Here is a 25406-nt window from a genome sequence, read left to right as displayed (position 1 = left end):
CCCCCACAGCATTCTCCCGGAGAAGTTGGCGAATCGTGGCAGAGACAAGTGTACTCTTCGCTGGGTTAAAAACGGGCTGGATGGCCATGCCCAGAGAGTTGGGATTAATGGGGTGAAATCCTCTTGGCGGCCGGTCACCAGTGGTGTCCCTCAGGGCTCAGTTTTGGGGCCGGTTTTGTTTAATATCTTTATCAATGATGTGGATGAGGGGATTGAGTGCACCCTCGGTAAGTTCGCAGATGACACCAAACTGGGTGGGAGTGTTGATCTGCTGGAGGGTAGGAAGGCTCTACAGAGGGCCCTGGACAGGCTGGATCCATGGGCCAAGGCCAACTCTAGGAGGTTTAATAAGGCCAAGTGCCGGGTCCTGCATTTCGGCCACAACAACCCCAAGCAACGCTACAGGCTTGGGGAAGAGTGGCTGGAAAGCTGCCCGGCAGAAAAGGACCTGGGGGCGCTGGTGGACAGCCAGGGTGACGTGAGCCAGCAGTGTGCCCAGGTGGCCGAGAAGGCCAACAGCATCCTGGCTCGTATCAGGAACAGCGTGGCCAGCAGGAGCAGGGAAGTGATGGTGCCTCTGTACTGGGCGCTGGTGAGGCCTCACCTCAAGTGCTGTGTTCAGGTCTGGGCCCCGCTGTACAAGAGGGACATTGAGGTGCTGGAGCGTGTCCAGAGGAGAGTGACCAGGCTGGTGAGGGGTCTGGAGACCAGGGCATGTGGGGAGAGGCTGAGGGAGCTGGGCACGTTGAGCTTGGAGAAGAGGAGGCTGAGGGGAGACCTCATTGCCCTCTCCAGCTCCCTGAAAGGAGGGTGGAGAGAGGTGGGTGGTGGCCTCTTCTCCCAGGTGGATAATGACAGGACCAGAGGAAATGGTCTGAAGTTGCAGCAGGGGAGGTTTAGGTTAGATATTAGGAGGAATTACTTTACTGCAAGAGTGGTCAGGCACTGGAAGAGCCTGCCCAGGGAGGGGGTTGTGTCACCATCCCTCGAGGTGTTTAAGAAACGTCTAGATGTGGCACTTCAGGGCATGCTCTAGGGGCAGAGATTGTAGGTCGTTTGGTTGGACTCGATGATCTCAAAGGTCCTTTCCAACCATGAAGATTCTGTGATTCTCTGATTCCTCGCCCCTCTCGCCTGGCGTTTCAGGGCTCCGGGGCCATTCAGCCTCAGCTGCCCAACGCGCCCACAGCTCCTGCGTTCAGGATCCGAGCCCAGAGCATCTCCCCTCACATCAGCCACGCTAAAGCCCTTGCTGACTGTGGGCAGGGAGTGGCTGCTGATGAAGTCCCCCCCGTCCTCCTCCCTACCAGGAGTCCAGCCAGGTGCGGGAACTCTCCATCAACCTCTTCAAAGATGCGCTGAAGTCCGTGGTGGGGAGAAAGAAGAGAATGATGAAGAAGACAGTGCAGAGGGTCCTGCTCCCTCTCTTCCTGCATATAAATGACGAGAACGAGAGCGTGGCCAAGGTGCGGTGACCGGTGTCATTGGGGAAGGGCGTGCTGACACCGCGGGGGTGGCCTGGGCATAAGGGGCAAGGGCTGCGGGAGATCAGAGCCTGGCAACGTGTGTCATCTCGGGGTCCCACTGCTCCCCTCCTTCCCTGCGCTGGTCTCGCCACTGCTTTCCCCTTCCCCCCGTGCTGCAGAGGTGGACGGGGTGCTGGGGTGCCCTCCCAGCCCCGCTCCCCCCGTTCAGCCCTCCTCCAGCGCAGCCCGGAAGGGTCCCCGCAGACCCAGCGTGAGCAAGGACGGAGAAGGCGGCGTGGCCAAACCAGCCCTGCCTGGTCGAGCAGGGCTCGGCAGCAGCCCATGGCCACCGAACACCCGGGTCCCTACAGGCTTCCCAGTTGTCCCTGCAAGTGTGGGAGGCCAGGGCTTGAGCCCCGTTCCCTGTCCCCCAGGGCTGTGCCCACGAGCCCCCCAGATGTTTGGGCCAGGGCACGTCCCAGCTCCCCGAGAGCAGGATGGCTGCAGGAGCAAAGCTCTGCTCGCCCAGGTCCCCGTCACCTTGGTCTCTGCAGAGAGGTGGAGTGCCCGCAAGGGGTGGAGAGCCAGCGTGCTCCCCAGCCCGGGGCGGGGAGAGCGGTGGGGAGATGCAGCCGGCGGCCGCCTGGCCCTGCGTCCCGGCATCGAAGCTCTGCCCACCCCGAGCACGGCCGTGAAGGAGCTGGGGCAGCCCCAGCTGGGCAGCCAAGCGTCCCGCTGGGGGGTGCTGCCCACGGGAGGTGCTGCTGGCCCGGTCCTGCCCCGCCGCCTCCGGGACTACAGCCCTGGCTGCCTACAGCCGAGGGCCCGCAGCTCTGACCCCCGTCCCTGGCGGCAGCTCGGCAGCTCGTGAGGGTCTCTCTTCTGCTGGCCGGCAGGATGAGGTCCCCCGCTGCTCCTTCCTGTAAGGGGCTGGGAACGGCTCGGAGCCTGGCCAAGAGGAGGAGGATGCCAGGTCTCCGTTCCTGGGCTCTGGTGCCATCTCCCAGCCTCTGCTTCTCTGCAGGCCTCCAGGGACGCCCTCCTCGCCTGTACGGAGTTCCTGGGGTGGAAGAAGCTCGGCCACCTGGCCAAGACACAGCAGACGCACCGGATCGCAGAGTCCTTGGTGAGGACAACCCCCAAGCCGGGTGGGACGAAGGCTGCCCCGGGTGCCCGCGGGCTGGGCTGTACGGCTCTGCCTTTCCTTCCCTGCTCCAGCCCGGAGCTGCATCCTCCTTCCCTGCCCTCAAGCACGGAGCCCCCACGGGCTCTTCTCCAGGCCCTTCTCCCTTCCCTGCCCCCCGGCGAGCTGAAGGAGACCCTGGCCCATCTTGGCCCTGGCGGTGGGACAGCGGGGGTCTCACCACCCCCAGCCCCCTTTGCCTGCAGCTCCCTCTGGACCTCAGCCCCACAGCGCTGGGAGACGGGAAGCGCCGGGGGGGAAGGGGGGGTGCGGGTAGGAGGGATGGCTCCGCATGGCTGGGGGGGGATCTGTGCCAGCCCCGTTCCCTTGTGCCTCTCTCTCCAGTTAGCGTACGGCAGGAGCAGGGTGGAGGAATATCTGTTTCAGAGCCTGGTGTACCTGCACAACACTCAGTCCGCCTTGCGAGAGGCGGCCGTCAGGTTCATCGGTGAGTCGCCTCCCCCGGGGGTCCCTCTTTTGGCAGCCTGGCCCCCGGCTGCCCCGAGGAGGGCCCTCCACGCAGGCGGGCCGGCTGGGAGCCTTGCTCAGTCCCACCGCCCCTCGGGGACCGTCCTTCCCCGGGGTCAGCCCTGCCGAGGGGCAGGAGGGGGCGCGCAGCCGGGCTGGGGTGGCTGGGGGCCGTGCTGCCGGGGCGTGCCGGGGAGCAGGGGGTCTGACGGGCGCTCTGTGCCTAGGGCTTGGCGCGCAGCCCCTGAGGGACCGAGATAGGAAGAAGCTGCAGGATATCTGCAACGGTGAGTGAGGGGCGGCGCTGTGCTGGCCGGGGCTGGCGGGGCAGGGGAGGGAGCCTGGGCAGGGGGCTGCCATCCCTGGCCCCGCTGCAGGAAACCGCTTCATGGAATCGTCGTAGAATCACTCCGGTTGGGAAAAGACCCTTGGGATCATCGAGGCCAACCATCGGCCCCCACTCTCCAGAGTTCTCCCCTACACCACATCCCCCAACGCCACACCTAAAATGGCTCTTAAACACATCCAGGGATGGCGACTCCACCACCGCCCCGGGCAGCCTATTCCAGTGTCCGACCACTCTTTCTGCGAAGAATTTTTCCCTAATGTCCAGCCTAAACCTCCCCTGCTGCAGCTTGAAGCCATTCCCTCTTGTTCTATCGCTAATGACCTGTGAGAAGAGACCAGCCCCAACCTCTCTACAATGGCCTTTCGAGTAGTTAGTTGTAGAGAGCGATGAGGTCTCCCCTCAGCCTCCTCTTCCTCAAACTCAACAGTCCCAGCTCCTTCAATCGCTCCTCATCAGATTTATTCTCCAGGCCCTTCACCAGCTTCGGTGCCCTCCTCTGCCCTCGCTCCAGCACCTCGATATGGAGGTGGAAAGAGACCTGGGAGTGCTGGGGGATGACGGGATGCCCATGAGCCAGCGATGGGCCCTGGTGGCCAAGAAGGCCAATGGCATCCTGGGGGGCATCGAGAAGAGCGTGGCCAGCAGGTGGAGGGAGGTCCTCCTCCCCCTCGAATCTGCCTTGGGGAGGCCACACCTGGAGCGCTGGGTCCAGTTCTGGGCTCCCCGGGTCAAGAGGGACAGGGAACTGCTGGAGAGGGGACAGCAAAGGGCTACTGGGATGCTGAGGGGCTGGAACATCTCTCTGATGGAGAAAGGCTGAGGGATTTGGGGCTCTTCAGTCTGGAAAAAAGACGGCTGAGGGGGGACCTTATCAGCGCTTCTAAATACTGAAAGGGGGGGTGTCAGGAGGATGGGGCCAGGCTCTTCTCAGTGGTGCCTGGGGACAGGACAAGGGACAACGGGCACAAACTTGAGCGTGGGAAGTTCCAGCTAAACATGAGGAGGAACTTCTTTGCTGTGAGGGTGGCAGAGCCCTGGCACAGGCTGCCCAGAGAGGTGGGGGAGTCTCCGTCTCCGGAGACATTCCAACCCCGCCTGGACGCGTTCCTGTGCCACCTGCTGTGGGTCACCCTGCTCTGGCCGCGGGTTGGAGGAGATGATCTCCAGAGGTCCCTTCCCACCCTATGGTTCTATGGTTCTATGATCTCTCTCGTATTGAGGTGCCCAGAACTGGACACAATACTCCAGGTGTGGCCTCACCAGTGCTGAGTACAGGGGGACAATCACCTCCCTCCTTCTGCTGGTCACACTATTTCTAAATACGAGCCAGGATGCCGTTGGCCCTTTTGGCCACCTGGGCACACTGCTGGCTCATGTTCAGCCGCTTGTCAATGAGAACCCCCAGGTCCGTTTCTGCCTCGCAGCTCTCCAGCCACACTGCCCCCGGCCTGTCGTGTCCATGGGGTTGTTGTGGCCCAAGGGCAGGACGCGGCACTTGGCCTGGTTGAACCTCATCCCGTTAGCGTTGGCCCATGGATCCGATCTATCCAAGAGGAGCTTCAGGAGTAGAGGAACACGTTGGGGCACAGCGGGCGTTCCTCAGCATCAGCTTTCAGCTGCTCCTCCTGGCCAGAGAAAGAGACGGACGGGGCTGGCATGGCGGGGGCGGGGGGGGATGTCTCTGCGGACAGCGGGGTTTCACCACTGCTCTCTTTCTTTCTCTCACAGCCCTCAAGCCCTTGGTGAAAGACACAGAACCGTCGGTCCAGTCCCTGGCAGCTCAGACCTTGCTGAACCTGGAAAGACCAAGGAAACAGCCACCGTCAGGCTGGAGCCTGCGGTCGCTGTGCTGCTGGCTTTGCTGAGCCCTGGCCAGGTGACAATCAGCCTCTGGCAAAGGGCGGTATATTTGAAGAATTCTTTGATTTTAATAAAGCTGGAACAAGCGTCCGCCATCAAATATGAGAAAAAACTTCTTTACGGCGAGGGTGACGGAGCCCCGGAACAGGCTGCCCGGGGAGGGTGTGGAGTCCCCTTCTCTGGGGGCTTTCGAGACCCGCCTGGATGCAGCCCTGAGCGACGTGCTCTGGGCCACCCTGCTCCGGCAGGGGGGTGGGACTGGGTGATCTCTAGAGGTCCCTTCCTGCTCGGAAAGTCCGTGCTTTAGCCTGAGCTGTTAATCCGGCATTCCCTCTGGAGCAACGCGCCGTGGGAAGCAGAGCCTGTGCCGAAGCACCGCAGCCCGCCGCCCTCGGCAGCCGGCAACGCCTGAGCGCCAGAAGGCAATTCCCCCATCCGGTTCAGTGCCAAACTCTGCAAACTGGTGAAGGGAGTTAAATCCAGTCGGCGGCCGGTCACGAGCGGCGTTCCCCGGGGTTCGGCGTTGGGGCCGTGTCGTGGTTTTGGCCGGATTGGCCGATCAGAACGACAGATGGCCCTTCGCCCCCTCTCTCTCCTCAGAGGGGAGACAAAGAGATAAGGAGATTTACGAGTTCAGAAAAACAACTAAACGACTTTAATGAAAATAATAATATAAGAAAATAGTAGATAATAATAGAATAATAACAATTAAAGGAAAAAAGTACACAATATATGCAAAACCGTATCCAGCTCCCAGGATGACGATCGAGTCACCAGCAGACACAGGGAAAGCCCCAGACTGGAGTCAGCGACGGACCGGAGCTGAGTTCCGGAACTAGAGTCAGGAGTGCTGGGATCGGGATCAAAGGCAGACGGACAGACAGGGTCCTCCTCAGCCGTCGGCCATTGAAGAAAGAGCGAGCCAGAGCCCCCTTTGCCCCTTTGATCCCTCAGCTTTTACACTGAGCGTGGTGCAGATGGGATGGAACACCCTGTTGGTCAGTTTGGGGTCACCTGTCCCCTCGGCTCCTCCCTGCAGGTGGGACCCCTCTGCGCTTCTCCGCTTCCCACCCTCCAACGGGGCAAGCAGCGCAGTTAGCCAACCCTGGTTCTTCCAGCAATAACTACAAGCAGGAGCCTCTGTGCGCACCGTCCCTTGGTATAATCAGGTCTTATCACTCTGAGAGTGAACGGTTTCCGAACAACACGCCGTTAATTTCAGAGTTTAGTCAGTTAGAAGAGGCCCAGCTAAAAAGCGAAATTACAAATCAGAAACTTCGTTCTGTTTGACCTCCAACCAGGACAGGAAACAAGAACAAAACTGTAGTAAAGAAGGAAGTGGGACCACTGATCCACTATAGTGGAAAAATGGAAACCACAAACTGACCCAAAGGTAGTAACAATTAGATAAACTGAAGATTCGAAGCAAACTTTTGAAATAGAAACAGGATATGGAGACATGAATGCTTGGGTAGAATGTGTAAAATATACTGCTAATAGCGGGTCTTGCAAGAACAGGTGTCCCAGCAAGCAGGCACACCCGAGTTCCTGAAATAACTTCTTTTTATTCCCTATTCCCAGCCAAAGTTTCCCTCCCGTTTCCCCACTGGCTAGGTACTCCAGGGTTTACAGCCTGTCCGATTCACCTCAAACTACTTCCGTTCGCTCCGCCTCTGTTTACTTCTCCCCAGCACCCCTCCTAAACCCCTTACTTCACCTTTATTTCTTCCCTTTTTTGGTATTATTGCCCACAGTAGCTGGTCTCAGTTAAACATTCATCCTCCTTTTAAGCCGCCGATACGGCATAGACTGGTTTCTCCTTTGTCTAAGGGATGAGTATCCCTTGGCAGACTGGCCAAGCTGTTCCTCTGCAAAAACGCTTAGATTTTTCTTACAGGGCTCTGGGCTTTCCTGGCGCCCTCAGCCTCAAAACCGCCCTTTCCCGCTCGCCTCAGAGCCGGCCTCAGCAAGCGCAGCCCCGCTCGCGCTCTTCCGGCCCCGCCAACTCTTTCATTTGCATAATCCCGCCCCCACGTATTCTCCCGCGCGTCGTTGCGCTTCCGGTAGGAATGTGAGGTCACGCTCCGCCCGGTCCAGCGACCAATGGGAGGGCTGGGGGCGAGGCACGGCACGGCACGGCACGGCACGGCACAGTACTCTGTGGCGGGACGGCGTAGGGAGCGGATCGCAGCGGTAACGGGGTGGGGGGGCAAGCGACGGGACGGGACGGGACGGGACGGGACGGGGCGGCGTGGGGGTGTCCCGACCCGCGTTCCCCCCGTCGCCGCCAGCTGCGGGCGATCGGGGTTTTAGCGGCGTCGCAGAGCAGCGATAGTGGCTCCTTCTTCGCCTGGGGGGCACGTTTCGTGGCTCCGCCGGATTTTGGGGGGTCATACAGGGGCTTCGGGAGGGGTCAGAAGTGGAGTCCGGAGGGGTCCTGGCGGGCTCCGGGCCCGGCGCTGGCGCCCGCTCCCGGCGGGTGGAGCCGTCGTCGGGAAATAGCGGGTGGGCGGTCCCGGCTCCATAAACCTCGTTTTTTCTGCTTATGTCTTTATTTTTCGTTTATTTTAACCTTTTAAAAATCAAGTTGTTTTATTTTAAATTAGTTTTCGTCCTTTTAATGTGAATTTGGGGACTCTTTTACCTCTGCTTTGCTCTTCCTCCCCCCCCATCCACGTGGCCCCTCTCCAGCCCCTTCAGAAACATTAGTAATACATATTTTTTAAATCTTTATTTAGTGTATTTTTTGATTTATCTTTCTCTTTTGTCGCTTTTGTCTCTCTTATGCTGTGTTTTTACTCGCTTTTCTCTCACGGAGAAGCGGAAACACATCGCGACGGAGACGGGTTGCGCTTAAACCTTTATAACGTTTGATTTCTGCTTTTATACCCCCCTAGAGCCTTCCCTGTCTTGGTAGCGTGGTTCCTTTTTGAAGAAATGCGACGCTTATTCCTGAGGTTTTTCATGGAATTCAAGCCCGTACGGGTGCCGCAGGAGCAGAGGTAACTGTCGCCATACGCACGGACTGGGGCGGCTTTGGGCTTATCCCTGGCGGGGAAACCCCATTATTGAGGGGGCCCTAACATTTTGGGGGGATCTTGGGGAGGGCGCAGGCATCCTGGGGAGAGGGGATGGTCCCTCCATGAAGGCGAAGAAGATTCGGCGTGCTCTGGGGTCCGCAGCACCCTGAAACCCCCGAAGATGCGCCGGGCTGGGGCGGGGGGGGGGGAGGAATTTATGGGCGTGCATCAAAGTCCTCACCGGGGCACCCTAAAGTGTCCCTTGGGCACCCCAAAATCCATGGGGACACCCCATAACCTCCCCCGAGGGCACCCCAAATCCATGGGGCACCTCAGTTTTCCCTTGGAGACCCCCTCAAATGCCCCCCCACAACGGTCTAGAACCCCGTGGGGGTTCAGCCTTCAGTTTACACAAAGCTGTTAACACACTATGTTTGCATCTTAGACATCTTAATTCTTTAGATTATTCAGCTTGCATGGATGTCAACGCCCAGGAATGGGACTCTAAGCCATTTGTTTTCATTTTCCTTTTATTTATTATTGCAGTACAGATATACCGAATCCCGAGTCTGTACCAGCGGCTGTACGGACGGTTGAAGGGCTGCGGGGGCCGGGCTACCCCGAAGAGACCCCACAGAGGAACCGGGCTGAGGTCGCGCTGGCCGCTCCTTGCGGTGCGGCAGGATGAGAACAGAACTCATGTACGGCCGGTAAGAAAATGGCGCTACTGGATCGTTTACCGGGGAGGAGGGGACCGCCTGTGCGGCGGTGGCCAATGGGAAAGACGTGTCAGGCGGTCTAAGCCAATCGGGAGCGATGGCGCGGAGTGCGGGCCAATCAGGGAGCCGAGGCGATGAGGATGCCCAGGGGGCAGCGCGGCGAGGGGTTAATGTGTGACAGGGCCGGGGGGGGGGCGCATGCGCAGTGGGGGTGATGGGGCCGTCCCGTATCTCTGACGGGGCCGCCGCCATTTTGTAAACATCCCCTGCTAGCGGCTGAGGCCCTTGCCCGCCGCCATGGTGCTGGTCTAGGCTGGCTCCCGCATCCCGGAGCTGCTGGGGGAACTGCCCCAGCTCATCAAGCAGACGCAGCTAATGGGGTTGAGGCTGGGGGGCGGGCGAAGACCCACCTCCAGTTCACCCTCACCACTCTCCCCCCTCGTTCCCAGCAGGAGGATTGCTCCCCCAGCGAGCACAACCTGGTCAGCGTCCAGAAAGCACACAAGCAGATGCAGGCGGAGAATAAGAGTGAGGGGACGAGGGGGGGGCACCAGGGGTTTCAGCCTTCTCCTATCCCCTCTAAGCACCTCTGCCCCCTCAGTCTTCCATGACCAGACTAAGCTGTGGGCACTCTACACCACAGCCAAAGACAACACAGAGGCTGGGTGCAAGTAGGCTCCTCCTTACTCAAAAAATCTCCATGTTTACCTTCAAGCTCCTCTTTTTAACCCCAGATCTCCAAGTTTTGACCCTGAAGCCCCGTTTTTACTTCACAATCCCCCTTTTTTCTCCCCCAGCACCCTATTTTTGCTAATTTTCCCAAATTCTTACTATTTTAGGGGGTTCTTTGGCAGCATCCCTACACAAGGTGCTGGATAAAATTGCTGAGATCAAGTCACTGCTGGAGGAATGCCACATCGGTAACCACCTGAGGAGCTGCACAGGGGTCTAAATGGTCAGGGAGCAGGGGGGCACAAGTAAATAAGATTAATTTTGGAACAACAGGCAGCGAGAATGATGTTTGCCAGGGAAGGAGCATTGCAGGGTCCTGCTGCAGCCCCAGCTGTTCCTGCCTGGGAAGCAAAGCCCGGAGGGGCTTCACAAACACATCTGGCTCCGCACAGGAAGAGAAACCTGAGGAGCTGCAGCAGGAGCTATCACAAACAGCCATGCATGAGACAGAGCTGCATGGCACTGGAGCCAAGCTCTCCCCTGCCCAGGCAAGGCTTCCCAGAGACTTTGGACAGGTGAATCAGGCTGTTACTTGCAGTAGGTGAGTCCCAAGGTGCTACCCCGTGGGGACCCAAGTGCCCACCAGCACAGGAGGAGCCCGGCTGTCACATCCCCTCGCCGGGTGTGGATGGTGGCTGTGCTGCTGGCAGGGACTGGGGCCGGAGTTGGAGTCCTGCACCCGGATTGCCCCAGACCACCCACGGTGAGAGGACAAGAGAGACTCTTCATAATGCTGTACGCTGTTGGCCACTGCATTTACAGTTGGTGCATCAGCATCAGATCCTCCCCAAACTGTTGGTGACAATATGTGGGAACACACTGATGGCACGCGCTGCACAAACTCCTCAGCAAAGATGCTTTGCAGAGCATTTCATTGGGGTCTACACTTAGTCACCGTCACCAAAACTAGCTGTGATACAGTCAGTTCCCTTACGTACTTAATACCTATTTGTAATACCTCTGTACAGGAGGGACATTGAGGTGCTGGAGCGTGTCCAGAGGAGAGTGACCAGGCTGGTGAGGGCTCTGGAGACCAGGGCATGTGGGGAGAGGCTGAGGGAGCTGGGCACGTTGAGCTTGGAGAAGAGGAGGCTGAGGGGAGACCTCATTGCCCTCTACAACCACCTGAAAGGAGGGTGGAGAGAGGTGGGTGGTGGCCTCTTCTCCCAGGTGGATAATGACAGGACCAGAGGAAATGGTCTGAAGCTGCAGCAGGGGAGGTTTAGGTTAGATATTAGGAAGAATTACTTTACTGCAAGAGTGGTCAGTCACTGGAAGAGCCTGCCCAGGGAGGGGGTTGTGTCACCATCCCTCGAGGTATTTAAGAAACCAATTTAAGATTTGGTACTTCAGGGCATGCTCTAGTGACAGAGATGGTAGGGGTGGTTTTGTGTGTATATGGTTGGACTCGATGATCTCAAAGGTCCTTTCCAACCATGAAGATTCTATGACTTTTCCATGATGGTCCATTTGCTTGGGCAAACCTGACCTTTACAGCTGACATGAATCGCCTCCAGAGACTGAGAGTGTTTATCTTTCTCCCAGTTGCGTTATCGATGCCTCTCTCTGTCCAGGTTTCCCAGCTGTTTGGCCTCTGCCTTCTGAGCCTATGACATTAGCCCCATTGTCCCAGCCTCGCAGCAGCCAGGAGATAAGTGACAACTGAAGTCATTCCTCATTTTTTGCAAATCCTTTATAGAGAAGGACTTAACGATTATTGCAGTGTATGAGTTGTCCTCGGGGTCAACACTGCCTAAGAAGGACCCTCTCGGGACCCTCCTTCATCTTTGTCAGAAGAACCCTCTCCCACATTGTCCGGCTTGGGCTGGTTGCTGTTGTAAGGGGCAGGGGAAGGAGCTGATGTCCTCTTCTGTTTCCTGGTCACGAGCGCAACTTGTGCTGGTTCTGCTGGAGTTGGAGGAGCCGTGGGAGCTGCTGTCACTGTTCTCGGGTTCAGAGCAGTGACCGTGCTCCTTGTCAGGACTGGAGCAGCCGGTGCCAGCAGGGGAAGGGCATTCAGTTTTTAAACAGCCCAAAAGGTTTCCATCCCCAAGCTCTTTGATACCCATGTTGGGTGCCAATTAATCTGTCGCGGTTTGGGCCAATGATGAGATGACAGATGCTCTCCCCCACCTCTTGCTCCATGGAGAGGAGGAAAGAGAGAAAGAGTTTAGAAAAAAATAAATACTTTAATGAAATATTAATAATAAAATAAAAAGGGTATAATTATATATATATATATTAAAAAAACGGTATCAAGTTCCCAGGAAGATGTCACTGGTAGGCACTGGAGAAGGCCCAGACTGGACCTGGGGACAGATGGGAACTGGATTCTGGAAGCACGGATTGGGATCAAGGGCAGATCCAGGGTCCTCCTGAAGAAAGAGCCATTGAAGAGTCCCCTGATCCCTCAGCTTTACCCTGAGCGTGGCAGATGGGATGGAACACCCTGCTGGCCAGTTTGGGGTCACCTCCTGTCCCTCCCTGCAGGTGCCACCTCTCTGTGGGGCAATCAACTCCCTCAGCTGCCCCTGGCTGCCAGAGCAGCGAGTCCCAGCAAGAGCCTCCCTGAGCAGAACCTCAGCTGCTCCAGCCCCTGGCAGGACAACCAGCCATGCCTGCAGGGCCCTTGTGGGACCGTGGTGCCTATAGGGCAGTTTTCCTGGCAGCCCGTGCAGTGCTGAGTATTTTAGAGGGAAAGTCAATACTGCACTGAGGTTTTGGTGGGGTTCTCCCTAAGTCTGGGATTTTCCAGTTCCCTGCGTTCCGCCAGCAAGCACAGGTGCACAGGAGCACGGAGCAGGAGATGGGGAGGCTCTGTCCCTCAGCAGCGACAGCGAATCCAGGAGATGGGAGCAGGCACCATCCAGGACCGGGAGACACAATCCAGGAGGTGTTAAAGGTCCCAGACCAAAAATCGCCACTGGGCTGAGAGGTGAAGGTGTGTGAGGGGCAGGGGGAGATGGCAGGGGACAGTCACCCGGGGGTTTCTTCATCCTTGGTCGCTCTCTGGAGGCGCCCAGCCCGGGCTGACCCTGCTGCTCTACCTGACAATTAAATTACTTATAACATTTGACGCCTGATGCTCTGCTGCGGGAAACCCGGGCTTGAGCCCAGAGGAGGGGGGAGCACCGCCGGCCCTGGGCGTCACCCGCTGCGAGCGGACCCCGGTCCCGCGGTGACCGAGGCGGGTGGGGGTGTGCGGCTCCGGGGCGGGACGAGTGCTCGGGCAGCGGCTGCTGCTCTGCCGGGGCCGGGCTCCGAGCAGCCACCGGGCCCTCGCCAGCCCGCGGGACCCGCGCCCCCCCGGGGGCACCCGCTGTCGCGGAGGGAGCGATGCGCGTCGCTCGTAGGAGAGAAGCAGCGATAGATTTATTGACATAAAGCCACGGTTTAACAAAGCTTGACAGTAAACGCGGCAGCGGTTTAACCAGAGTCGCTGGCGGCTGCACGCGGTCATTCACTGCCCAGGGGATGGGGAGGGCCCGGTTTGAGGAGCCCGCAACGATTTACTGCCGTTCAGACAATGCTGCCATCCCCCGATGGCCCCTCCCCACCCGGGAAGGGGAGCTGGGGCAAAACAAGGAAACCCGAGGGTTGAAGCGTAAACAGATTTAATGGGAGAGGGCTAAATGATTAATAACACTAACAACGGCTATCGATCCCGATTCCAATATAAATAGACAAGGGTTATACTCAGCCCGCTCTATCAGCGGGGCGGCAGCACCCCCGGCCCGTCGCTGTTCCGCCGGGCGGCCGCTTCCGCACGGCGCTTCCCGGGGCTCGAAGCTCCGCTCGGCGCCTTGGGAGGAGGCCCGGGGCTGCCCCCACAGCGGGGTGCCCTTCCCCTCACAAACCGTCCCTCCCGCCCGCCAGCGGGGAGCGCCCGGGGAAGCGGCTCACACGCGGCCCCGGCCGGGCGGCAGCGCTGCCCTCCCCGCCGGGGCTCCACCGCCGCAAGAAGCTGCCATTTCTGTCAGCAGCCGGGATCCGCCGCGCCCCGCCCCCCCTCGGGCCGCCGCCAATCAGCGCCGCCGCTCCCAGCCGCTCGGCCAATAGGAGCTGAGGGAGGGGCGGTTGCCTTAGCGACCGCAAGCAGCCGGCCATTCGTAACGCAGCCTCTGGGCGGAGCCTTTCACGCACGGCCAATCAGGAGGGCGGTGCGCGGCAGCTGCGGGGCCGCCATTTTGCGGCGGGGAGGTGCGGCGCGGCGCGGAGCGGCGCCGGGGGCGGGTTAATAGGTGGGTTGTGAGGCGTTCTGCGCTCTTAGGAGGGAAAAAAGATGGTATTTACTTGAATATTTTGTTCTGTGCACTGCGGGAAGATTTAATTAAAATGAAGAATCATGAAAACGTAAGTTACATTGATGTGACAATGGCGAGTGATAGGCTTCAAGCTTGTCTTTTCCCAAGTTCCTTGTCATACGGCCTGACTATGAACAAAACTATGAACTAAGAACAAAACGTTCTCCCCACAGCTATAAGATGCTGCCGTGCCCCGTTGCTTGCCGAGTTCCTCTGGTGTCCCTTCAACACCAAAACATGCCCCCCAGAGCGACGGGCTGCAGAGGTGGGGCCGTGGCGACCTCCCGAGGCTGGGCCAGGCCGAGTGCAAGGTCCTGCACCTGGGGCAGGGCCATCCCGAGCGCAAACCCATCTGCTCGCTTGCTTATACGCACGAACAAGGATTATGCCTTTTAATTTTTTTTATAATAGTTACTCAAGCTCTAAATCTGTTATTCCACTACGTTAACCTGAACAGAAAAAAAAAAAAACAGAACACTAGAGAGGAAATTCCACCTATAACTCAACCAAAATTGCACAGCTTGCAGCATCCAGCACCTGTTTGGTGTAGCTCTGCATAAAGCTTGCTTAAAAATGTCCAAAGACATTAAACAGGGCTGGAATGCGTATTTATGTTTCAGTATCATGTGCCAAACAAGATCATTTCAGATAAAGCAGGTAAGGACAGCATATCTTCTTGTGTTAGCACTTTTTTTAAAAATCACAACGTGACTGGAAAATCAGACATGGAGAGAATGGCAGGGATTCGGAGATCTTGAACAACTTCTACAAAACAAGTTCTCTGTCATTTCAGAACAGACACATAACAACAAAGTATTCAACTAAAGTATAATTTTCTGCTGCTCGTCAAAACCTGGTGGTCCATCAGTGTGGGGGGGATCCTGCTGGAGGGGAACCAGGGGGACTCTGCTCCCTGGGGGCACAAAGCACATCTGAACGGAATCAAAGAGAGCTTTAAATACAGAGATTTCGTTTTACGTCAAGGATCATCTGGTCCAACCTTTCCATAAATTGGAAGAAAAATCGAGTACTTCACCTTTATTTAAATGCTGCTGAATAAAGATTATCAAATGAAAGAGCTCTCTAAAGCCAAATGTTGTAATTCTTCAATAACCTGGCTAATTCTTAAATATAAACCAAAAATCAATGACTTATAACAATATAAATCATAAGTCACAAAGATACTCATATTAATATTTTAAGAACATAACATCAGAGATCAAACCAACACACATTAAGCACAAGAAGGACTGCCATTGCAAAAGGTTGGAGTTTTTGAGTGGAGTTTTGTTTGTTTAGGGGTAAGGGTTTTTTTTATTTATCTCTAAATTCTCACTGACTTCTTGCATCATTTTCAATTTGGTTTCATCAGCTGAAAATGGAAATTCAAGCCAAAAAATTGTGAAAAAGCCAAGCCAAAAAATCGGAAATGACATCATGAAGGAGAACATCAGGCTCACTGAGCAAAGCAGCTCAACTTCCCAGAGACGCCTGCAAGGAACACACCATGATGCACCATCAGCAGGTGAAATTTTAAGCCCCCCTACGGTGGCCTTTGCTTTATCCACCTACAGCAGGTGCTGGGAGAGTTTCCCATTTCATCAGAGCAGATATTTTATCATTGCTTCTCTCGCTCTACGTATGATAGAACCGGTTGCTAAATATAACAGCTTTAAAAGGCATCGTTTCTGTTACTGGGACACAATTTTATCCTTTTGTAACTCCTTTCAAATTGCTCATGTTGATCTTTAAAACAATACATCAAACTATAAAAATGAGGTAACAACCCATGGATGTTTCCCTCTGCTCAAATTCTTATGTGACTTAAAAGTAACAAAGAATGAAAAAAATAACAAACTGAGAAGCAAATGTTATTTGCTAAATATAGTGCTATGAAAATGAGCAGTTTCCTTTAAAATGTGTTTCAGATCCTTCTGTGAAGTTCTCCCACCGTCCCATGGGGAAGATGGCTGAGCCCTGTACTCATGCTGGGGCTCTGCCCTCAGCTCCTCTCCCAGACATGCGACTGGGACCCTCGGCTGCCCCGCAGCGCCCTATGGAAGGCCCTATAGGCACTGCTGTCCCATAGCCGCCCCATAGCCACCGCATGGGGGGCCCTATAGGCTCCACCACTGTCCCATAGCCACCCCATAGAGGGACCTGTAGGCACTGCTGTCCCATAGCTGCCCCACAGATGCCCCATGGAGGGCCCTATAGGCTCCACCACTGTCCCATAGCCACCCCATAGAGGGACCTATAGGCACTGCTGTCCCATAGCTGCCCCACAGATGCCCCATGGAGGGCCCTATAGGCTCCACCACTGTCCCATAGCCACCCCATAGAGGGACCTATAGGCACTGCTGTCCCATAGCTGCCCCACAGATGCCCCATGAAGGGCCCTGTAGGCACTGCTGCCCCATAGCCACCCCATAGAGGTGTCTATGGGGGGTCTATGGAGGTGTGTGGGGCCAGGAGGGCTGGGGCTTGTGAGGGACCCTGTGGGGCCCAGGGCTGTGGGGCCGGTGGAGACACCCTGTGGGGCCGTGCAGGGCAGGGGGTGTGGGGGCTGTGCCGTGGGACTGTATGGGGCAGGACGAGGGGGATGTATAGGGCAGGAGGGGTGCATAGAGCAGGGCAATGGGGATCCCACTGGGGGGTTGTACGGGGGCTGTGGGGGATATCGCGGGCCTCTCAGCCACCCCAGCACCCTGCAGGCGTCGGTACAGGCTTAGGCGTACAGTCGTTAGGCTTCAGAGCAGGAATTGCAGAATTAGCTGAGTGCTGCTGCCGAAGCGCCGGGGCGTTGTGTTCTCTTTTAGCCCATGGAGGGGTTTATTGTTTTTATTAGCTTTATTTTGATGAGAATAGAACCGTGGAATCACAGGATGGTTTGGGCTGGGACTTCTAAAGCTCACCTAGTCCAACCCCTGCCATGAAAATGACAGGCAAGCGAAACCATTACCCGGAGCTGGACTATTTACCAGCTTTACAAGGCAGCATTATTTGGGAAGCAGTTCCCGATTCTGTGTATCCACATGTTCCGAGGTTTCCCTCTGCCCTGGACAGGGATGGGGAACTCGCTGGCTCCCACAGGAAGGTGGACGGGACTGTGCCACTGTGCAGGGACAGTGCAGAACGTCGTGGGACAGAGTCTTCCCAGGGCTGTGCCCAGATCACTGAAAGCAATTTGGGAATGTTTTGTTCTGTTTTGTTACCGTTTTACAACCTCAGAGGGTTTTGACCTATTTATTTCTCTAAGCGCCTTGCCCAAAGATGCCTTGTACCAACTGCAGTAACCCCCGCAGGGCCCAGGTCTCCTGGGGTGGTTGTGGTGTGCGGCCCTGCAGGGAACCCCCTTCTGATCAGAGGATTTTTCCTATATTTCAATGCTTTTATTTCCACTTATTTCACATTTGCTTTAGTGAGAACCAAGCAATGGAAGGTCCAATTTGGACTGAAAATTTCTCAGAATCTGTAGCTTTCTGTGCAGCTTATTTAATGTGTGTAAGTCCTTTTGATTAGTTATGGCTTGAGATTAGTTACGGCTTGTATGGCTACATTTTTTCGGCTGCATCTGCCCTTGCATTACTGTAGGGCAGCCCTGTAAAAGTCAGCAATGTAAAGCGAGGGCAGATTTATCTCCCGTGTCACTTGTAAAGTGAGATGAATGAGTTCTCCATCCCAGCACTGTGTCCTGCGAGCTTTGCTCAGCACCCAGCTCCCAAAGCTCCGCTTGGAGGACAGAGATTTAAAATTCGCTGAAGAAGACATTTATGCAAGGTGGATTTTATTATTTTTTTCCTAAAACAGAAACCTAATACAGTGTTTTGGGTTGTTCTTTCAGCAACACAGAACAAGAACTATGTAACAATAAAAATTGATCCTAAAATTGCAGTCATAAATTATCGGCATAATGTTATAGGCATAAATTCTGTGTATGAAGGAGGAGGAGTTGTCTGTCTTAACTGAAGAAGGGTAACTTGGGTCAATTATTATCGTGCTCTCATTTGCTATTTTACTGGAAAAACCCAGAAATCTGCATATCTGATGGGGTTGTGGCTGAGGACAGCATTCCGTAGTGGACTTCCAGCTCTTCAGTGAGCTGCCAGCTGCTGGGGAAGGCCTGCGGGAAGAGATCTGTTAGCCCAAGTGGCAACGAGAAGGAAGAAGCCAATGCAGCACCTGGACGAAGAGCATTGTGGCACGTAGGACAGCAATGTCATTTTGGCACTTTTTTATTTCTTGTGTAAGATCTTACTGTTTCCAGATAGTTCTGGGGTGAGCGTGGAACTCTTCTTGGTGATGCAATCTGTGACGTGTATGGCCGCTTGAACTTTTAGATTATCCTGAAACTGTAAAAAAAAAAAAAAAAAAAAAGAAGAAGAAGAAGTGTTTGACTGTTACGGTGTTTCCCTGTGGCCCCGTTGCTGCCCTCTGTCCCAGCCCCACTCTGGGCGTTGCTTACAGGACTTTTGCCCTTATTTCTGCAGTCCGATCTGCAGGGACAGTGAATTAAACGGCGGTGAAATGCTGGCCTAAATGAAGTTTTGCTGTAATAGTTAGAAATTCTTGCCCTTGAGCCGCCTTTGTCCCCCGGCTGTTTGCACAGCCGCCCATGCAGGAGCCAGCCCGGGACCAGGGCGAGCGGCGCACAGCATGGCATGGCACGGTACGGAGCATGGACCTTCCTCAACATGGACAAAACACCTTGGGGGGCCACCTTAGCACTCCGGGGCTGCTACCTGAGAATTCATCCATCGCCGGAGGAGCCACAACGCCCCTGGAGCTGCCTTGGGAGGAGACCTGGGGAGCTCCTCGGCATGGACCTGTCTCACACATGAAGAATATTCTTCAGGCAACTATCTAGGAGTCACATGCATCTTATATCCAGGACTTCAGCCGTATCCAGGGAACGACAAAACACTCCAAAGCTGCCTTGGAGGAGGCCTAGCAGGGTGCAGAGCATGGACCTGCCTCCAGCATGGAGAAAACACCCTGGGGAGAAACCTTGGAGGAGTTGGGGAATGCTACCTGAGAATCCAGCCATTTCTGGAGGAGCCAAAACACCCCCTGGGGATCCATGGGAGAGGTCCTGGGGAGATGCCGGGCATGGTCCTGGGGAGATGCCGGGCATGGACCTGCCTCCAACATGGACATAACCATTCAGGTACCCCCCTGGGAGTCGCATGCGTCCGCTCTCCAGGACTTCAGCCATTTCCAGGGAAGGGCAAAACACTCCAAAGCCGCTTGGAGGAGTCCTGTCAGGGTACAGAGCAGGGACCAGCCTCCAGCACGGACAAAACGCCTTGGGTAGCAAGGTACAAGGAGTCCAGGGCTGCTACCTGAGAATTCAACCGTCTCCAGAGGAGCCAAAACACCCCTGGAGCTGCCTTGGGAGGAGACCTGGAGAGCTCCTGGCCTCGGCCCTGCCTCCAACACGGACAGAACCCTGAAGGGAACTGCCTGGGAGTCGGGAGCATCTTCCAGCCCGGAGTCCAGCCATCCCCAGGGAAGGGCAGAGCCCCCCGAGCCGCCCGCGAGACGGAGCCTGGCTCTGCCCCAGCAGTGAGCACCCTGCCCGGGTGGGTGCTCGGAGGTTGGGGTGCTCCCTGCGGAACTCTGCGGTGCCCCGGGGAGCCCAGAGCCCCACACTGCCGGGAGTCCTCCTCTGGCACCGCGCCTGCTGCTGGGCTCCGCTCGGCATCTTCTCGGCTTAATTCTTCTGGTCTCCTGGCGCTGAGGTGCCGAAAGCGCCCGGCGCCTTTGCTACCGAGCCGCTTCCACGTGGGTCAAGCGGCGGGGTCGGTGCTGATGTTTCCACCACCGCAAACGCCCCACGGGTCCGGCCAAGGGCGCGGGATGTTGCGCAGGTTCCGGCAGCCGCGGGGCCGGGCCCGGGGGCGCAGGGGAGGGTCCGGAGCGGGGGGTGGGTAGGACGCGGCGAGTGAGCGGGGGCAGTGGCGGGGCCTGGGCTGGATGGGCGTGTCGGAGATACCACCGCGGGTGTTCCAGTGTCTCATCGTAAACGAAAATTAAATTTTAATTTGTAATATAAGAAAGGAAAAAAATTAAAAGGAAAAAAAAAAGGGAATCTGCCTTAGAGCCTAAAGGGTGGCGGCCCCGCCCCCGCCGCCCCGCCCGGGTTTGGCCCCGCCCCCTCAATGCCGTATGGGGAGTTGGCCCCGCCCCCTCACCCCGTATGGGGTGTTGGCCCCGCCCCCTCCGCGCGGTGCTGGCAGTTCGGCCTCGCCCCTCAGCCCTCCGCCGGAAATTTGACCACGTCCCCCAGTCACCTGCCAGGGGATTGGCCCCGCCCCCTCAACCTACCGGGAGTTTGGCCACGCCCCCGCACCGGGCGGTGTTTGGCCCCGCCCCCTTAGCTCCGTGCCGGGGGTTGCTCCCGCCTCCTCAGCACTGAGCCGGCGCTTTGGCCCCGCCCCCTCAGCCCCGTGCCGGGCCTTTGGCCCCGCCCCCCCGCGCGCGGAGCCGGCACTTCGGCCCCGCCCCTCGGCCCCCTGCCGGCAGCCGGCGCTGGGCGGGGCGGGCAGCGCGCGGGGGGCGTGGCGCCGGCGCACCAAGATGGCGACACCCGCAGTCCCCCCCGCAGCTCCCGCCCCGCCGCAGTCCGGCCCGGAGACGCGCTAGAGCCGCCGCCGCGGTGAGTCCAGCCCCGCGGCCGCGGGGGGGGGGGCCCGGGCTCCCCCCGCCCTTCCTTCCCGGGCCTGGTTATCGTTATTTTCCTCATCCCGCCCCGCCGGCCGCCGCTTTGCCGCAGAGCGGGTCGCGGGAGGCCGCTGCGTCCCGGGGCGGCCTGTCCCCGCTCCGCCCGTCCGTCCCCGGTCTCCCTCGGCCCTCCCCGGTCCCGCCAGGGGAGGCGGGGGGCAGGGCGCCGTAGGAGAGGTGCGCGGGGCGGCTCTGGGGCTCCCCTCGCCCCCGCAGGCCCGGGGGTGGCGGGGGCGGCTTCGGCTTCACTGGGGGTTTTTCCTCCCTGGGGAGAGGCCGCTGCGCGCTCACGAGCCTTTTTCCATTAAAAATCTGTGTGTCCCCCTCCCCCACCCCAGTCGACCCCCCCGCGCCTGGTGCAAATGGTGCCCGGTGTGGGGGAGGGGAGCGGGCGGGAGCTGCGGGCGAGCTGGGCGAGGGCTGGAGGGGAGGGGGCGGTTGTGGGGGGGGGACACCGCTGGGGATGTCCCCCTGGGGGGGTGCTGGGCTTGGGGGGGGGCGGCGGGCCCGACGTGGGGGGGGACAGTGGAGGAATTTGGGGGTCTGGGGACGGGCTGTAGGTGGGTTTGGGGGGGGCTGTGGGGGGGCTGAGGGGCTGTGGGGTGCAGAAATGTCACCTGGCCCTTTTGCGGCTGCAGCATCGCCCCTGTGGCCCACCCGGACCCTGTCACCCCGGTGGCTGTAATGGGGCGGGGGGGCTGTAGGAGCCCGACCCCCCGCGCCACCCAATTAGTATCTTTAGGGGAAAAGAGAGGAAAACGGGTGACAGCGCTGGTTTACCTCCGGGGGGTGCCTGGCAGCCCCCTCTAGAAGGAGGGGGCCTGGAAATGTCCTTTTTTGGGCTCCTCTGACCCCAGGACAGGCCGGGGGGGGGGAGGGGGGACAGCGACCCTTGGGATGTGTGCCCCCTCTCAGGGTTGTCACCCACCCCAGGCAGAGGGGCCTGGCCCCATCACAAACCCTTCCCCGGTTATATAAGCTGACACGTATGTCTCCGATCTAGATCATGGTATAGATACCGTGCTGGGGGGGGGGGGGGGAGTACCACGATGTGGGTATTTGTGCGTGGAGGGGGAGCTGGGTTTGCAGTACAGAGAAGAGCGAGCGATGGCGTGTCGCAGGACACCAGGCGCGGGTGTGCTCTCACCCTCGGCTGAAGGAGGTGAAATAAGACAGGCACAAAGTCAGCGCGGAGTGAAAGCGAAGGGGCTCGAAAATCTAAACCGCGGCATCCCCTCCCTCCCAGCAGTGGTTTCGGCTGGGGCTCTGCTTGGCACGTTTTGCACACTTTCTCCTTAAAATGAGCTGATACGGCTTCACATGCCAATTGATCCTCACTATTTGTCAATGACCGGGGAGGCAGTTGGCAGCAGCGTCCGCATGCGACTCCCGTGTCCGTGTGGTCACAGGATTTCCATCCACCATCGACCGCCACAGCTGCCATCGGCATCAACAGATGGGCTGGAATCAATAATTGATTGTTGTGTTCAGAGAAAGGGTTTGGGGTAGAGAAGGTGTGGAAAAAGAACAAAACGGAAGCGCTGGAGTTGAGAACAAGCGCGGGGAAAATAATTTAAGCAACCCTAGAGAGGAGGCCACACGTGGGGACGTGTGACAGTGGCAGCGGGGCAGGAGGCTCGTCCCTGCTGGGCTTTTGGCTCAGTCTGGGGGGGTTCGGGAGTAATGAAATGCTCAGACTTTTCCCCTTATGTCCCATTATTCCACTTCTGTGCGGGGTGGGCAGTCGTGGAGAGCACGAGTCCAGAGGAGGTGGGTGCAGAGGTGCGTTAAAAACCCGCCGTGACCTTAGCTGAGACTCCAGGCTGGCTCGTCACACTCTGCCCCATCTTCCACTCTTTAAACGCTGCCCCAAAGGCAGAGTAACTTCTGCCTTCTCCCCCCTCTCTCTTGCCCCGTGGCAGAGCGCGGGTCCTGCCCAGGGGAGCACACTAGCACACAGGATATTCCCGGGAAGGAAGAGCAGCCAGTGGGCGCAGGGCAAAACTGGGAAATTGCTGCTTTCTGAAACCAGCCATTTCAAAATGCAAAAATCTTGCTATCTAAGACCTAAAAAGTCCCATTCTATGTTACTCCTGCTGTTCCTGTGCCAGCAGAAAGATGTGAGGAGTTTATATTTATAAATAAAATATTCTCAGCAGTGAATTCCAAGAGTTCTTTTGTTTGTTTGTTCGTTTTTAAAAAGCAGTAATATTTTTCATTGTTGAATGTGAACTTTACAGGTGGTGGTCTTAAAATTCCATAACTAAAACCTTCATTGCTGGAGAAGTAGGGAGCAGAAAATACTGAAAATAACTAAAAGCCATCCCCATTTCTCTCTTTTTTTTTTTTTTTTTTTTTTTTCCCTTGATATGTGTACGCTGTTACTTATTTTTACTAGAACTTACCATACAAATTTTAAAACCAGATAAAACCCCCCGGGCGCAGTTCTCTGTTTCTGTGTGTTTGGGAACCAGCCTGACTCCTGGGAGGGGGGTGGAAACTGCTGCAGCTTCTTGGGGCAAACTCTGCAATATCTGGCTCTCCTTGGCCATTGAGAGGATGTTTCTGGCGTTGGGTTTAGAGGAAGGATCTGTGAAAACCAGAGCAGTGGAAGCTCATCACAAGTCACTTACAGATCTGTCCCCGGTGCTTCAACTTGCTTTTCCCGGCTGAGGGCATGCCCAGGCACAGACAAAATTGTTTCTATAACTAGTGCTAGGCCAGAGTAGTGTTGTTCTGAAGACAAGAATAATGAAAACTTGTCTTTGTTTCCGGGCAAGTTGAATTCCCAGCACTTCTGCAGAAATCTAAGAGGTGTCAGTGCTCAATATCGTTAAAAATCAGAGCGCCTCTCAGGAGCCTGTCACTGGGAAGGTGCAGAGCTGGGTACTGCGTCCTGTGGCCATTTGTGGGTTTAATCCTCCACAGTGGTTTAAGGTGACCTGTGTGATGCACAGGCCCTTCGGTGTGGGATCCGTCCCACCTGAGCGGGAAAGAGCTCTCCAGGCTGGGCAGCAAACAATGCTGTTGCAGCAGGAGATGGACTTGTATGGAGTGTCTGGTGACATTGGTGGGCAGGATGGTCACGTTAGGACAGCCAGGAACGGCTGATGCCAGGGCAGGGCCATCTCTGAGCAGATCATAGAATCACAGAACAGTTTGGGTTGGAAGGGACCTTAAAGCTCACCCAGTGCCACCCCCTGCCCCGGGCAGGGACACCTCCCACCAGCCCAGGTTGCTCCAAGCCCCGTCCAACCTGGCCTTGAACCCCTCCAGGGATGGGGCAGCCACAGCTTCTCTGGGCAACCTGGGCCAGGGGCTCACCCCCCTCACAGCCAAGGATTTCTTCCTCAGATCTCATCTCAATCTCCCTCTTCCAGTTTAAAACTGTTCCCTCTCGTCCGATGGCTACAAGCCCATGTAAAAAGTCCCTCCCCAGCTTTCCTGTAGGCCCCCCTGACGGGAGGTGCATGGGGAGAAGACGAGGGTTGATGGTGGTGTGGCTCCAGCCTGCGTGAGTTGTGCTCCAGCATGTTGCAGGGATTCCCAGATCCCCTGTGCCGGAGCGGAGAACAGGGAGGGGGGTGGTTTGTTCCCCTCCCTCATATTTGTCCCACTTGTGATCACGCTATCCGAGTGCTCCACAACATTACATGAATTCTTCCAAATTTATTGTATAGAATAACCGTTACCTCGCTCCTATTTTATGGTGACTGGTAGGCTGAGTGAACCCAACAAGGAGTTGAATTTGGGTTAGTGTCTTTGCACGATAACAATTTTGAACAATTCTTTGTTCAGAAGTTGGGCTTTAAAAAGGGGAAACTGAAGTGCTGCCCTTGGGCTGGCTCCGTCTGTGCGGATCCCCAGGTCCCCGTGGGATTGGTGACAAACGCGAGTAGCTCTGAGCGAGGGCCGACGGGGGAGCCCAGGGTGGGCGCTTGCGGCTGCCGGGGTGACTTTCCAGCTGTCCTGCTGCTGCTGCGGGGACTGGAAGAGCCCCCAGTGCTGGGTCTTCAGCTCCTCTAGTTTTCATGAAAGCATCTTCCGGTACGTCCTGGTTTGAGCAATACAGGACTAACTTCTCTTCTCGTGCCCGGGAAAACTGCACTTTTAGAAGACTAGTGTCTGAATCGGTGAAAATATTTACTTTATCACCAGCTCTGGGGTGCAGGTTTCAAGGTCTCAGTGTTTTTGAGGTGCGGGGACGAGGAGGAGTGAGACCTTGACCCAAGCTGCTACCAGGATTATTTCATACCATGAACATCACATTCGATATAAATTAGAAAGTTTGCCACGAAGTTCTCTCTCTTCCTTGATGGTGGTGGTCCAGAGAACTCCTCGCCCCGGTGCCGGAGCCCTGAGCCCTTCCCTTCCTCCTGCAGCCACAGCGCTCGCAGGGTCCCGCATTGTCTGTCCCTGTGGGCAGCGCACGGCTTCCTGCTGAGGGAGTGGTCTGGGTACGATCCTTATACTGGTATCGGGATCAATACTGGTTCTTTAGTGTCATTAATGTTAATTATTTAGTCCTACTCTTTTAAATCTGTTTATATTTCAACCCCCATGTTTCTATATTTTTCCTGAT

General features: G+C 56.8%; 1 protein-coding gene and 2 long non-coding RNA genes across 8 annotated transcripts in view; all 3 read left to right on the top strand.

Annotated features, from left to right (window-relative positions):
• The first annotated feature begins 7404 nt into the window (after positions 1–7404).
• On the top strand, positions 7405–11311 carry LOC141733909 (uncharacterized). Its single transcript, XR_012584410.1, has 4 exons — positions 7405–7519; positions 8224–8328; positions 8893–9056; positions 9905–11311. It is a non-coding gene; the product is annotated as an uncharacterized LOC141733909 (long non-coding RNA).
• Positions 11312–13986: 2675 nt separating this feature from the next.
• Positions 13987–18456, top strand: LOC141733910 (uncharacterized). The gene is made up of 4 exons (XR_012584411.1): positions 13987–14150; positions 15474–15626; positions 16030–16361; positions 16413–18456. It is a non-coding gene; the product is annotated as an uncharacterized LOC141733910 (long non-coding RNA).
• A 2174-nt stretch (positions 18457–20630) lies between these two features.
• SCN8A (sodium voltage-gated channel alpha subunit 8) overlaps positions 20631–25406 on the top strand; it is a 61169-nt gene continuing 56393 nt past the window's right edge. For 4 of the 6 annotated variants that reach the window (XM_074565163.1, XM_074565161.1, XM_074565164.1 and 1 more), the window contains exon 1: positions 20631–20759. The gene's annotated coding sequence lies outside the window, so the exon portion shown is untranslated. The remainder of the gene's footprint in view (positions 20760–25406) is intronic. The other 2 variants (XM_074565166.1, XM_074565165.1) reach the window with 2 other exon arrangements.

The sequence above is a fragment of the Larus michahellis genome, chromosome 22 (genome assembly GCF_964199755.1).
Source record: "Larus michahellis chromosome 22, bLarMic1.1, whole genome shotgun sequence".
NCBI lineage: Eukaryota > Metazoa > Chordata > Aves > Charadriiformes > Laridae > Larus > Larus michahellis.
Note: the sequence above shows the minus strand (reverse complement) of the source record. Positions and strands in the feature narration are given on the sequence as shown.